Source organism: Marmota flaviventris, chromosome 6 (assembly GCF_047511675.1).
Source record: "Marmota flaviventris isolate mMarFla1 chromosome 6, mMarFla1.hap1, whole genome shotgun sequence".
In the NCBI taxonomy this organism is placed as follows: domain Eukaryota; kingdom Metazoa; phylum Chordata; class Mammalia; order Rodentia; family Sciuridae; genus Marmota; species Marmota flaviventris.
The window spans coordinates 113,088,195-113,102,817 of NC_092503.1; positions in this window are offsets into that span (position 1 = coordinate 113,088,195).

The window sequence follows — 14,623 nt, forward strand, 5'->3', positions numbered from 1 at the left end:
GTACACCCTCTTCATGGGACTGAAGGGATCCCTCTGGGGTCAGCTGGTGTTATACTCGAATTCGGGACCCCCAAAAGACCACCAGAGACCAAGATCGATGTAAGCAGCAAAGAGGTATTTATTGCGAGCTAGCTCGGTCCTCCGTGCACACAGCAACTGGTGACGCTGAGAGGCCCCGAGTCCAGGGTTTGCAGCGGTTTTATACACTCTTTGGGGAAGGCAGGGACTTCACATACATCATAGCATCTCTTAGCAAATCATCACACACTGCGGGAAAATCATAAAACAACTCTAAAGCATGATTAGCACAGTCACTGGCAGGAACAAGTTGGGTAAGGGTGATTGGTTAGTACAAAAGGGGGATTCATTTGAACTGATTGGTTTAAGCCAAGAGGGGTGTACATGTGGACTACATGGTTTCCTAACATGTTATCAACCACCATAAACTACTGGAGGGTCATCTGGCATCCCAGGTATTTCCCTGTCTCATGCTGATTGGTGGTTGCTAGGGGGTTGCTATGGGTCCCCACCTAGCCTGACTGAGTCAGGGACACCTGGCGCAGCAGATCTCTCCTGTTATTTGTAGATAAACAACTCAGCAGGGTGGGTATGTGCTAGGAGTGCTCTGCCCGTCTTTCCAAGGACAAGGGTCACACCCCCTTCCTTGGGCAGGCTTTGCTCTGAGGTAGAGGCTGGTTTTTCACTGGCCCCATTGGTGGGACCCAGGTCTTATTTCCCTTTGTACTGTGGTGGTTAAGCCCAATATGTAGGATGTCCACAGGGGAATCTGGAACCTTCTACAGTCTTCTAGCCTTGTTGTCTCTCTTACTTTCCAGCAATCTTCCTGCTACCTTTGCAAGGAAGTCATCAGTTCCAGAATTTTCTCCCTCTCCTTCAGCCCCAATGAACCTGGTTCAGTTTATCGGCATCCATGCCCTCGAAGCCAACCTGCTGCCCATCAGCCATTGACGGAGAAACACCTGGCCAGTCCTAACACCACAGCAGCTGGTGAAGGTGTCACTCTCACAGGCGGTCACTTTCTGGACGTACCTCTTTGAGCTTGCCCTGCCTGTCCCCCCTTGCTCTTGGCCTTTCGAGGAGGGGAGAGGGAAACTCCCCAGAGACAGATCCGCACAATCCCCACCTTTCCTCTCATTCTCAGGCAGACTGTTTTGCTTCCCTGTCTTCAGATTCTCTGAAGGGAAGGAGGCAGGAGGGAGAAGGGGGCATCTGGTCAGAATTACATATTGATCTCTTGAGCAATGGATCCCTCCTGGAGGCCTGCTGCTTCAGGGACTGCTCTCTTACCCAGAGCCCTGCTAACCCTGCAGGGGCTGCTGTCCACCCCGAGCCCCAGGCACTGTCTTCCAGGAAACTGGAGTCCCACAGACCCCTTCTCCCTGCCTCCCGAGCCCCCCATTCCTCTCGTGGGAGAGCCCCCCCACCTGCTCTGATTCCAATCCACAGGGAGTCCCTGTTCATCCCGCCTTGGCCTAAATGACTCCCAAATATCTTGTCCCTCCTCTGATCCACGGTACCAAGAGCCCCGCCCCGTGAACCCAGGAACCCAGGATCACTCTAGTTGACTGAATCAGTGGTCTGCCCTGGGTTGCTGGAGCAACCATTTCCTCTTCAAATGCAAATACATTTTTACCTCAATGCCCTTGGAATATTCCTGTGGCTTCCTTCCCAGAGCAGAGGCTTGCCACCCTGCGGAGAACAGGAGTGGTGGGGAGTGAAGCCCAGGACAGGTGAGTCTGGGGTGGGAGGGGGTAGGCAGGAGGGGCGGGAGCCAGGGTCATGGCCCCGGATGAGGGAGGCAGCTGGAGGTGGGGGCCGGTGGAATGGGAGGGCAGGGCAGTACTCCCACCTCTTCCTGCCCCTTCCCTGGGTTTCCTGGTGGGCACTGTGTTCCTGCCAGCACCATGGCTGGCACCGTCCTTCCCACTCCACTTGCTACCCCCAGACAGCCCAGTGCCAAGTCTCTGCCCACTGCACTGGGAGTCCCAGTTCCGGGAGGCCACTCCTCCTTCTGCAGCTGTGGGCAGCCAGCAGGCTCGGGCACCCTCCATTCCTGCCCTGCCTCCAGCCCCTTTTTGGTCACTGTCCTCCTCCGCCCGCCCTGGATCCTGTTCCCATCTCCCCCCCCCCCCCGACCTTCAGGTTTGGGGGATGCAGGCTTTGTTCTCTCAGCCTCTGGCTCCCCTTTCAGCCCAGGCTGGAACGCTCCTGTCCTCCAGGGCTCTGGAAGGCCTGCCCCTCCCTCACCATCACCATCTGAGACTGGAAGATCTGAGACAGGAAGCCCCCAGGGCTCAGAGCCTGCTGCAGCACTTGTCGGCCTGGGACCCACACTGGAGTAAGCCACTGTCCCTCGGGCCTTAGTTTCCCCTTATAGACAGGTGTGTCTTGTATTTAGCGTGGCAGGGTCTGTACCACAGGCCACGTAGTTTGCAAACGCCTCTTCACCAAATCCTCATCCTAACCCATAAGCTAGTACTCTCACCCTGACTCTGCAGGTGAGGAAACTGAGGCACAGAGAGGTTCAGCAACTTGCTTAAGGTCAGAGAGCCAGTAAGCGGAAGATCTGGGACTCAAAGGCTCTTGAGTTTCAGCTCTGAACCTGAACCTTACCACTCTGATTTCTAAAGCCCATCGAGTTCAAAGAGCTCTGGGCTGGACGTCCTAAGTGGCCATCCTTAGTAGCTGACTTGATTTCCCCATCCACTCGCATTTTCTTTCATTCATAAGACACACCATGACCCCCTATGTGCCAGGCATGGCTATAGGTGCTGAGGCTGTAGAAGTGTCCTGCCCTCCAGGGGGTTGTATTTTACTAAGGCAGATAGGCGATAGTGAGATGAACACACCATACACATATATGTGTTCTACATAGTACGTATTCCATATTCAATCAAAAGTTCGGCGAGTCCGACGTGCTAAGTACTAAGGTAGGACACCGGAGGAGAGGGCGGGCATCCGGTGAAATTCCTGCAGAGACCTGAAGGGGTGGCAGGTGTGCTCTGGGGATCGGAGGGAGCCTGAGGGAGCTCAAAAGCCCCAGGTGTCAGGAATCAGACCCAGAAGAAGGAAAAGCCACTTCCTTTCAGTGGGCAGACGGCAGTCACCAGGGTGCAGTGGAGGAAACGCCTTGGGCAGCACGGAGCACCTGGGGAGTGCTGGGGTACAGTTCAGAGTCCAGTCGAGGAGGCCTGCAAGGAGCGGAGGGAAGACCCGCAGATACTGGTAATGGACCCGCTCGGTCCTCCAGGGGTCCCCTGGGGCCCTGGGGCTGCTGCCGTGGCAGGAGAACCTACCTGCTCATTTCATGCTCCGGTTGCAGCTTGAGCTGGGGGTGGAGGTGGTTGAAATTAGATGGGAATTTATCTAAGGCTTTTAAACATTGCTGCACTCAGAGGGCTCCAGAGGACCACCCATCATCCCCCCTGCAGCCTGCCCTGGAGCCACAGAAGTGGCGCATTTGGTCCCTGGGTCATCACAATGTGCTGTGTATGTGTGGGGGGGTATGTGTCTCCATCCCCCTTCCCGCTGCTATCCTCTGGGCCGTGATGGGTGGAGAGTCCTGGAACTAGCTGTAGGTCACATCTCTCCATACTCCCTGGTCTGGCATGCGTGTAGGGCAGTGGCTGATATCCTTCAGCATCCTGTCCTTAGGGCAGGGCTGACACCCTGTCTGTCCCAACGGGCTGGGGCCTCAGCAGCCTCCCGCGGCCTGGAGCTCACAGCACAGACCTCTGTTGGAGGTTCACTTTTTCTAGATATTTTTGATTCATGATTTCCAACAAGCTTTACCCAAGTGACCCTGAAAAAAATTGGAGAAACTACCGTTCTACTGGCTAGCAATGATGACAATAAGACATCTGTCCCCGAGCTATTAAGGGATGGGCCCTGGGAAGCACACAAGAGAACATGCCACCTGTTTTAGCCAACTTTTTCGCTGCTGTGACTAAAAGACTTCACAAGAACAACTTTAGAGGAGGAAAAGTTTGAGGACTTCCAGTTTCAGAGTCCTCCCTGAGGACTCTAGTCCTCCCTGAGGTCTAGAGACCCTGACTAGGTCTCTAGTCAGCCTGGCCTCGAACTTGTGATCCTCCTGACTCAGCCTCCCAAGTAGCTGGAATCACAGGTGTGCGCCACCACACCTGAACAGGGAGGCTGAACATCATGGCAGAACATTTTGGCCTAAGTGACGGAGGGAAGCAGCTTACAGGATGATCAGGAGGTAGAGAGAGACTCCACTCTCCAAATTCAAAATATACCCCCCAAAGGCACGTTTCCAATGCCCACCTCTGCCAGCCACACCTCACCAACCTAGTTAATTGCATCAGGGGTTAGTTCACTGACTGGGTTAAGGCTGTCATGGCCCAATCATTTCTCCTCTGAACCTTCTTCCATGAGCTTTTGGGGGACACCTCACATCCAAACCCTAACACCCCCTATTTGTAGTGTACTCATTGATGTGTCCGCGCACCATGTAGTCCCAGCAGCCATTGATGACACACTCACGAGCCAGATGGCGGGCAGAGGCAGGTGATATGTGGTCATCGCTTATGACCACACTTATGCGGTGACCCTAGTCCTCACACACTCACTTTTATTCTCAGCCTGACCTGGAGGAAGCAGCACTCAGTCTGGAGAGAGAGAGAACCAAATGTTAGCTGGTTGTAGTTTCGGGCTAAGGGCACTCAAGGAGGGGCACAATCCATTGGGGAGGGGAGAGGACAATGGGTTCTGTTAGTGGGGTAGGGTGGGGCCTGGCAGGATGGGGGGAAGGTCCCTCAGGTCAGAACTGCTGAGATCTATTGACCAGAGGGATGTGGTGGTCATGATTTAGGGTGTGGTTTCTGGAGTCAGACTTGCTGGATGGATGAGTCTATGGATTTGCCATTTCCTGGCTCCCCATCACAGAAACTCTCTGTTCCTGTGTTTTTTCATTTGAAAAAATGGGACTATCAATAGTACCTCTCTCAAAGGGATATTGCAAAAACTGGATCACTGGGACCCACATCCCTTCTCTCTGTTCTTCTTTGACTCTTTTATCCTCGTGGTTACAAGATGGCTGCTACTTCTCCAGATGCCACACCTGTACTTTAAGCAGGAAGAAGGTCTAAGGCAAGACAGACGGCATGACTCTGGAGTCTGTCCTTTCTGTATAAATTCTCCCACGAGAGCTGCTCAGTGACTTCTGATTTCATCTTAATGGTCAGAAAATGTTCATGGCCACCTCTGGTCCCACATTGAGGAAAGGGTGGGCTAGATGACTTCTTGGTTTCAAGATGCCAAAATTCTACACAAGAACCCAGCAAGGGCAGTTTAGGCAGTTTTAGGAGAAGCTAGCTTCCTTGAAGGTAGTGACTGTCTTAATTCACCTGCAAGTCAGTGGTCGGTACTCAGTGCTTATTGAATGAGTGAACTAGGCATAAGCACTTCAAAGGCAGGGATCATGTCCTTGTGTCTCTATCCCTTGCACTTGGCAGGGGTGTTGGGGAAAGGCATAACTGCATTATGCCAAGCACTGCAGTGCTCAGTAGGGTGCCTGGCACACTGTGGGTGCATGGCAGGATGTGTGGAGTAACCGGTGTAGACCTCCTTCCTCCTGAATCATGAGTCTTGCCTGATCTTGTGGCGCCTTTTGTCAGAAATAGAAAACAGGGACACCGCCTTCTTATTTAGAAAACATAGTCTTTTCCCTCTAATGTGCCTGCTCATTCTCAGCTGGGACTGTCTGTGCCTGCAAATTGGAGGACAATTAAAAGCAAGCCTGCTGATGTCTCTGCCTCTGGGCCGGGTCCTGCCAGCACACCTGGCCCCTGGAGCCCTTGCCCTGTTCTTTGTGGACAGCAGGGTTCCAGCACAGGAAGGCAGAAGGGACCTTCGCTCCAAGCAAGGTCCTTTTGGGGAGGCCATTAGAGGAGTTGTTCTGACGGTCCGGCCTTGGTTGGGTTCCTGGAGTGAGAGATGTCCGAGGATGCCTTAAAAAGTTCCAGATGCCTTTTCTCCTTGAACCCCTACTTCATGTCACTTCGGTGGCTCCCATAACCCCCTTTTCCATTTACTTTTTAGCCCAATCTTCCCAAGTGGGGAGGTTAGCTTTCTGAACAGAATCGACAAATTCACACCAGCAATGGGCTCCCAGGTCATGAGATGTTGGTCATATCCAGGGAAGTTCCAGGGCTTTGTCCTTAGAAAAGGACTCATGGAGCCACTGTGGACTCTTTTCCAGAAGGTCTGCAGAGGAGGAATAACCCTTATATTATTAGGGTGCAAGGGGTCGGTGGAGGTCAGAAGGTCCTTCCCATCACCCACCATCCCCAAGTAGCCAGAGGTTTTTATTTTTTATTTTACTTTTGCAGTACTGGAGACTAGACCCAGAAGTGCTCTATCACTGAGCTACACTCCTATGCCTATTTATTTTTATTTGGGGACTGGATCTCACTAAGTTGCCCAGCCTGGCCTCAAACTTGTGATCCTCCTGCCTCAGCCTCCCAAGTAGCTGGGATCACAGACGTGCCCCACAACACCTGGCTCTGTGGTGCTTATTCTTCCTTTGCAGAACATTCACTGTCCATGAGCATGGTGAAGCTGGTGTGCTCGGTCCTGTCTCAGATCCCACAGCACCCTGGAGATCCCTGCCTCTCTCCCCTGACTGGACAACAAGCACCTTGAGGGCAAAGGTGGTTTGGGGCTCATTCTCCGTTCTAGTGCTCTGCAGGCCCTCAGAGGGGGTAAACAAACGACCATGAATGGATGGATGACGGCGCCTCTAGAAACCACTCGGAGTCCCCTCCTTGCTTTGCGAACAAGCAAACAGTGTCCTGGGTGTCAAAGGAAGGTGCACTGTCCCCATGGGCCAGTTTGGAGAAGGAGCAAGGTTTTCACATTTGTGCTGAGTCAGCTCATTGAGTCACTAGGAAAAGTGAAGACACGCGCAGAGACACGTCTGAGCACGTGCACCTCCTGAAATTATAAGGAAATGAGCAATGAGAACCTGTGCGTCAGCTGGGGTCCTGTTCAGACTGTGTAGTAGGTATCGTTATCCCAGTGTATCGTTTAGGAAATTGGGGTTCAAATAATTAGTACGATTCACCCAAGATCACACCAAGGGCCCCTCTGAGGGCCAGCCCAAGCCCAGGGCTCCTGCCTTGCTCTGGAGGAATGGACTGTGTGGGCATTGTGGAGGATTGGGTTCTGTTAGGGTTTGGACCTAAAATATCTCCCCAAAACTAATTTGTTGAAGGCTTGGTCCCCAAGGCAACGATGTTCAGAAGCGGGCTTTTGATCGGATCATGAGGTGATCAGATCATGAGGGCCCTAATATCCTCAAAGGAATGATCTACTGATGGGTTCAAAATTTAATGGGCTTTTGGGAGGCAGTGGAGACTTAGGATGTGGGGCCCCGTTGGAGGAAGTAGGTCACTGGGGGCATGCTCTTGAAGGTTATATCTTGTCCTGGGACCCCTTCTGTCTGTCTGTCTGTCTGCCTGTCTATCTCTCTTCCTGGCCGCCATAAGGTGAGCAGCTCCACCACAGGCTCCCTACCATGGTGTTCGGCCTGACCACAGACCCAGAAACTATGGAGCCCCATGACCATGGACTGAAACCTTGGAAGCTATGAGCCAAAACCATTTCTTTTTTAATTGTTTTTCTCAAGTAGTTTGTTGTAGCAATGGAAAACTGAGCAATACAGGGTGATAGTTACTGTTGCTGTGTGACCTGGGTCCTGCAGGGTAGTGGGAGTGATGTCAAGAGGGAAAACTAAGTCATGAACACTGTATTAGTTTCCTCTTGGTGCTGTAACAAATTACCCCGGACTTGGTGACTTAAAGTAGCATGAATTTGTTCTTGTATGGCTCTGGAGGGCAGAAGTCTGAAATCAAGGTGTTGGTGTGGCTGGGTTTCTCTGGAGGCTCTTGGGAGAATCTGTTGCTGGGCTTTTGGAGTTTCTGAAGAAAGTGCATTTCCTTGGCTCCTGGCTTCCTCCTCACATCACTCCATCTCTGCCTCTGTCTCCATGGCTCCTTCGCTGCCTGGGATTCTCCTGCCTCTCTCTGGCAAAGACACTTGTGATTATGAGGGGCACTCCCACGTAGTCCAGGGAGGTCCCCCTTGCAAGACCCTTCATCTAATCATGCCTGCAAAGTCACTGTGGGATAACAGATTCACAGGTTGCAGGGCTGGGATGTGGACATCTATGTCGTGGTCACTGCTCAGCACAACTTGGGCTTCCACCCAGTGTCAAACCTTGGCCCCCAGGAGGCCTCTTAAGGACTGAATCTCATTTGGTTCTTGCAACCACCCCATGAGATGGTTATGGTGTCGGTGAACCCATTTTAAAGATGAGAAACTGAGTGGATGAGTGACGTACTTGAGATCCTATGAGGACGGTGGAAAGGTACGGCCTCTCAGCATCAGAACCTGTATTTTCAGGAATCAGAAACGACAAGTTGAGCTGGAGAGAATGGCCTTGAGTTGGAAAGGATACGGCTGTTCTTTGGGCTCAGCCCAGGTGGCAGGAGACCTCTGATGAGAGGGGTCAATGGGACATTTTAGGACAACCCATTCTGGACACAGCGAGTCAGGAAGGGCCTGTAGGTGGTTTGGTGTGGGTGAGATGATTCAGCTGATGCCTGGGGTGTCAGTCCCCGGCTGCTGGGGACAGGGCTGGGAATGGGGTGCATGTGGCCGGTCCCTGCAGGATTCTGCTTTGGCTCGCCGCGCCCACAGGCTGCACCTTTCCATGAATGAGAGCCTGTGGGATGGGACTCATACCACACGTCGGATCCTCAGTGCCTCAGCCCTGTGGCCAGCAGGGACAGCTTGGATGACTTGGCTGTGGTGATCTGGGAACTGGCTGGGCTGGAGGGAGATGGGCAAGGGATGGCTCACAGTCTCATGCTGTGATAGAGAAATTCTGGGGTCTGTGGTGTCCTGGAGGCCGCCTGGGATGAAAGGAGGTGACGCGGGCTGGGACAATTGTCAGGTCTGAAACAAGACCCAGTCGCTATCACTGCTGGGTGTGACATCACCCATCCCTCATGTCAGCATTCCAGGTCCAGGCCTCAGGCACGCCTGGCACCACGAGAACCTGTTTCTACCCTGGCAGAATGGCCACCTCGCAGCTCTGCCCCTCCTGAGAGTGGCCCAGGAAGGCTGAATGGGGTGGAGCACGAGGCGCCTGGACAAAGTGCTGCCGGACTGACACCCTGGGTTTTGGTCTCCTTTTACTTCTTTCCCTTCCTTCTATCTTTTCTTATTTCCTTTCTTTTGAAAACAGCTGTTTTGAGTTATACCCCCGGCATTTAAGGCAGACTCCCCCATATTTGCCTTGTGCACACTAGCAGATGCACCTTGCTCAAGCTGTCCCTGGACACACACTCACACTTGTCCCCATTCTCCAGATCCTCAACTGCTGAGGTGGATGCAGAACATCAAAGGAACCAAGGCCATGTGTCCCTTTCACCCACAGGGGTCACTGCGCACAGTTCTTGGTCTAGAGTAGAACTTGAGAGATCCTAGTGAGGGAGGAGAGGGAGGAGAGGGAGGAGCGAGCTCAGGGTGTGGGGGTTGCAGATGACGCCAGCTGGACAATGCTTTGCAGCCCACTTCTGTGTGCTGGACACGTGGCAGATGGGACCGTGCAGTCCATGTGTTTAACAGACATGTAGGGAGCGCCCACGCTGGGCACCATGGGTGAATGGTAGACGGGGTGCCTTTGGCCCCCCACAGCTAGAGGTCCAGGCCTGTCTCAGGCTAGCGCACGGCCCTTTCTCCCTAGCGATTGGCTGGCAGGGAGGGCTGCAAAGTGAGAAGTGGGTGGAGGGCTGAGTCTGCCCTCTCCGCCCACCTGTGACCCACCCTCTTGGGAAGGGCCTGGGTCACACCATTTGACATCCATTCAGCAGGTTTTGGTAGAGCGTCTCTGGAGAAGCTTGCGGGGCTCTACTTGGGATAGTGAGCTCCCTCATCAGCCCCTGCCTTGCTCCCTGCCCACCTGCCTCCCTCCTCTGCACTCTGCTGCTTCTGTGCCTCTGACACTCATGAGCACCTGTTCACCCTGAGATGTGCGTGCGCGCACGTGGACCATGCATTACAATCTTTTAAGATGTGAAAATTACAGCATGAATGTAATCCCTTGATGGCTGCCCTGGTCGGTCTTCCACACAGCTGGGGGCCTCTCCCACCTTCTCCTTGGGACGATCTCACCTCCTCACATCCTTCCCTGCCTCTGTCTTGCTGAGCCTCCTTACAGAGAGCCCCGCTTCTCTCTCTCATCTCTATTTTTTTCGTTCTGTGCCTGTTGCATTTGTCACTCCCTTTCCTTCCATCTTCCCTGTGAGGTGTGTGTGTGTGTGTGTGTGTGTGTGTGTGTAGAAGAAAGGGAGAGAGGGAGGCCATTCCCTTCTGGAGTCTTTTCCCTTGATGAAGCTGTTGTTTCCTGATAATGAATCACAAATGCAGCAGAGCTGATTTCAACTTTCTGGTGGAGACTGATGCTTTGGTCCTGGCAGGATGGTGCAAGAAAGCCTACCCAGCATGCACGAGGACCTCCCCAGGGCAACTCCTGCCTCTGCTCACCAAGTTGGCTGGCTTCTGCTTGACTTAGGACCACGTGTTGGCATCACAGACAGAAAGAGAGTTCTAGGCATTGGTGAGCCTCGACCCAGGTCCTTGTTCTTGAAGGTCACAAATCAACATGGCGGCTGAAGGTCAGCCATCAGCTGGGTAGTGCTCTGAACCCAAGGGGTAGGGAGGGAAGACAGGCTGCTCTTCCTTCTTGTGGTCCCAGGCTCTGCATATCCGCCTAGATCACCTCCTTGTGGGAAGTCTGGATGGATAATTGCAGGACTAGAAACAAGGACACTGAAGCTCAGGAGCAGGTAGCATCCCTGAGGCCACGCAGCTGGCATGTCACCTGGTAGACAGATCTAGGTCTGCTTACTCTTTTTTTTTTTCCCCTGAAAGTATGTGGCTCCTGGGTAAGGGCGGTGCTAAGGCTGGGTCACCCCATACAGCCCTTAAATCCTTGAATCAAGTTCTATTTCCAGGGAATGCAACCTAAGAAAGCCACATTGCAAGTAAGGGAGTCTAAGCTTGAACCCAGGACTCTGAAGCCACACGCAGTCTTTATCCTGCATCGTTATAGAAACATAAGCACACTTGACCTCTTATCGATGGACATGCATCACCCCAAATCTCCTCTCTCTTTCAGGACTCAGAAGCCTCTCCATGGAGTGGTGAGAAGCCCGGGCTTGCATTTGCCTTTTGAAGTGCAGGCTCCAGGTGTTGGTTTACAGTATACTCTTCAACCACACCAATCCAGCCATGGCTCTCTGCTCACCCACAGGCGGACTCAGCCTAGATCACTGGTACCAAAAGGGTGCACTTACTTGCCTCAAGGTGTGCTAAGCAGCTGCATTAGGTTTGTATAAAGGAGAAGGAAAATAATTCAGAGAAAAGGAGGGGGCAGGATTTGCTTTGTCATCTTACAGAAGAGACAAGTTCAAAGGAGAGTAGGGCAGGGGGCTGGGTTTCTGCCTGAGTTATTTTTGTGAGCTTTGTGTCTGGCCTCAGACTTGCAGGCAGTTTATAATGTTTGCTACTTTTGTTATATCTTGTTTTGTAAATCAGAATTTTCTGTTCTATCAACTGTTTTTGAAGTTTTCTTTTCTTTTTTCTTTCTTTCTTTCTTTTTTTTTTTTTTCCTGATTGAGGCTGTAGAGGCAGGTGGGGTTTCTAAGGGGCTGTGGAGGAGGATGTGCAGCAGGTGGTGGGTGTGATTCTCGGAAGACTTTCAAAGCTGACAATGCTGTGTGGAAGCTGTAGTCCCTAACCACCCTGACCCCTCCAGGCCTCTGTAGAAAATCATACTCTGGGACAGGAATGAGCCAGCTTAGGGGACTTCACTGGGGGACTGAGGAAAGAGCGGTGCTTGTTAGAATCTGAGGAAGGACAGGTCCAGGGGGAAGTGAAGACAGGTGAGATGGGGCAGAGCCACTCTCAAGGAAAAGGGTTCCGTCTCCCTCATGTGAAGGCTCCAAAGAGGGGTCCCTGAGGGCCTCTTGGATGGGAAAAATGAAAATAATTGTAAGAGTGGGGAGAGATGGTAGGAGATTAGTCTTTTGTTGAGATCGAAGTTCAAGTTTTATAGCCAATAAAGCCAAACTCACTAATTTTCTACAGCCCATTAATAAGAATTACAGTTCTTTTTAGCTTATAACATGTTCTATCTATCTATCTATCTATCATCTATCTATCTATCTTTCTATCTATCTGTCTGTCTATCATCTATCTATCTTCCCATCATCTCAGATGCCACTGTCGATTCTCTTCAGGCCAGAGCAGAATTTTGTTCATCTGGCCACTGGTGGTTATCAGGCACCAACATATGTATTCACTGGTGTCTGACTTAATGACACTTCTCTTCTGATGTTGGCAGTTGACCAAGGCACTCTGCATTTGGGCCCCTAGAAGCTGTTAGATGTAGAAAGGGATGAGTTTGAGTCATTCCCCTTTACCCACCTCTTTGGTTTCAAGAGACCACTCCTTGAGATCTCATTCTGTCTGGTCTGGCAAGCTGCGTCACCTGGAGCAGCAAAAGGTCACCCACTTGACCAACTAGACCAGCCTGGACATGGCTCCCAGACATCAAGGTGCCGGCTGGCTGTCAGATCTATTAGTCCCTGTTTACAGAGTGGGTGTTCAGAACGGGAGGCGCCTGCTGGGTCCCCACTGCTTGCGCTGGCAGACATCATCGTTCTGATCTCTCTATCAATTAGTCCTATTCCAAGTCGCACTGAGTGCTGATGATATTAAAAACCAGACAAATACTTTCTCTTCCCAGTGTTTATGGCACGGAGGGGAAGACAATTCAGTAAGCAGGAACACTATGGCGTGCTAACTCCTGAAACTGGGGAATCACAGGATGCTCCGGAGCATGTTGTGAGGATTTCTTATGTGGTCTGGGTGTCCGTGATTCATGAAGACTTCCTGGAAGAAATGACATTTAGGTTAAGATGATACCTGGAGGATAAGTTGGATTCTCCGAGGGAATTGGATGACTAGATGGTGGAATTAGAAGAAAAATGTTCCAGACAGCAGAAACAGAATGGGAAAAGTCCTGGCCGTGAGAGAGAACAAGATTTAGGAATTGGAAAAAAAGGAACAACATGTTTGGACATGAGGCGCACATTAGCTATGGGGAAGATGGGACTAGGGAGATGTAACACAGGGAGCTCACCTTCCTGTATTGATTTTAAGTCTTTTAAGAGTGAGAACGTGCTTCTTGTCCCTCTTGTGAGTTGAACAGCTCAAGGCTGGAACAGTAACGTTTGCACAAATGGATTTATGAGGATGAAAATCTATGTTCATTCAGACAAACTCCTAAAAAATGCCTAAACCTTTCACTATTTGGGTTAATATTAGCAAATATACCAATTTTCAAAGCACATGAAATTTGAGGTAGATCCAAGTTTCCATCAATGTCAACTCCCTTGAGGTGGGAAAAGTATCTTCCTCCCTCCCTGGGACTCTGTCTCAGAATTTTTTTTTCCAGAACCCAAACCCCTAGCTTCTCCTCTTAGGCTTTCCCTGGTTATTTTCAGTTTCCCATGAATGGCCTGCCACAGTGGCTGGAAATCCTCTGACTCCTAGGTCCAAGGCTCAAGGATCATTTAGAAATTTTACTTGGGAAAGTCATGTACAGAGATGTCATGCCAAAGGTGAGGTCAGAAAAGGAGCTGATTGCAGGGGGTGAAATTCACATTCACCACGATTCATCCTTACAGCCACGGACCCTTCCGTTACTGGGATACTCAAACATAGATGCACACACACATGCGCACTTATAAGGAATGCAGGGTGGGCTTCCTGGTCTAGGTCTTGCTCATGGAATGATGCTTCTCCTTCCCCCTTGATACTTTATTCTACATTTTCAGTTATTTTCCCTAATGAAACTATCAGGCAGAACTAATCCAAACATCGGCTTAATTAATCAACATTTGGCGTCTATAACTACATGCTCCAGTCCAAATTACTTGTGACAACTTTCTTAATACAAAACCAAAACATCTACAGGGAGGCAGTGGCTTGTCGGCAGCCTGGCGATCACGACTCTTTTATTTATCTCATGTATTTTAATAAAGTTGCAATCAACCTTTAATTCCCAGGTTTGACAGGGAGCATTTTGCTAACAACAAAAAAAGAGAAAATGTCATTATTTTATTTTTAACATAGTAGGAAAAAAATAAAGTGCTTTTGTGTCAGGATGTTTTCTCCCCAAGAACACACCCTGGACAGAGGGAGGATTCCCATTCCAAAGAGACCATTGCGTCAGGTGCTCAGGCCAACAGGGCCCTCCCTGGGAAGCTGTGCTCTGGCCAGCCAAGTCATCGAAGGAGCCGGTTGGTGCCTTCCAGTATCTTTTAAGAGACTAACCTGGCAATAGGAAGAAGAATCCGAATAAGAATGATAATTTTCCTCTCTGTTTATTGCTTCATGCTTCACAGAATACTTTCATGCTACCAATCTCGTGTGATCTCAGTCTCCCTGGGTTGTGGGTGAGTGCTTGAGTCGGCTTCCTGCTGTGTAATAGGATACCATGGAT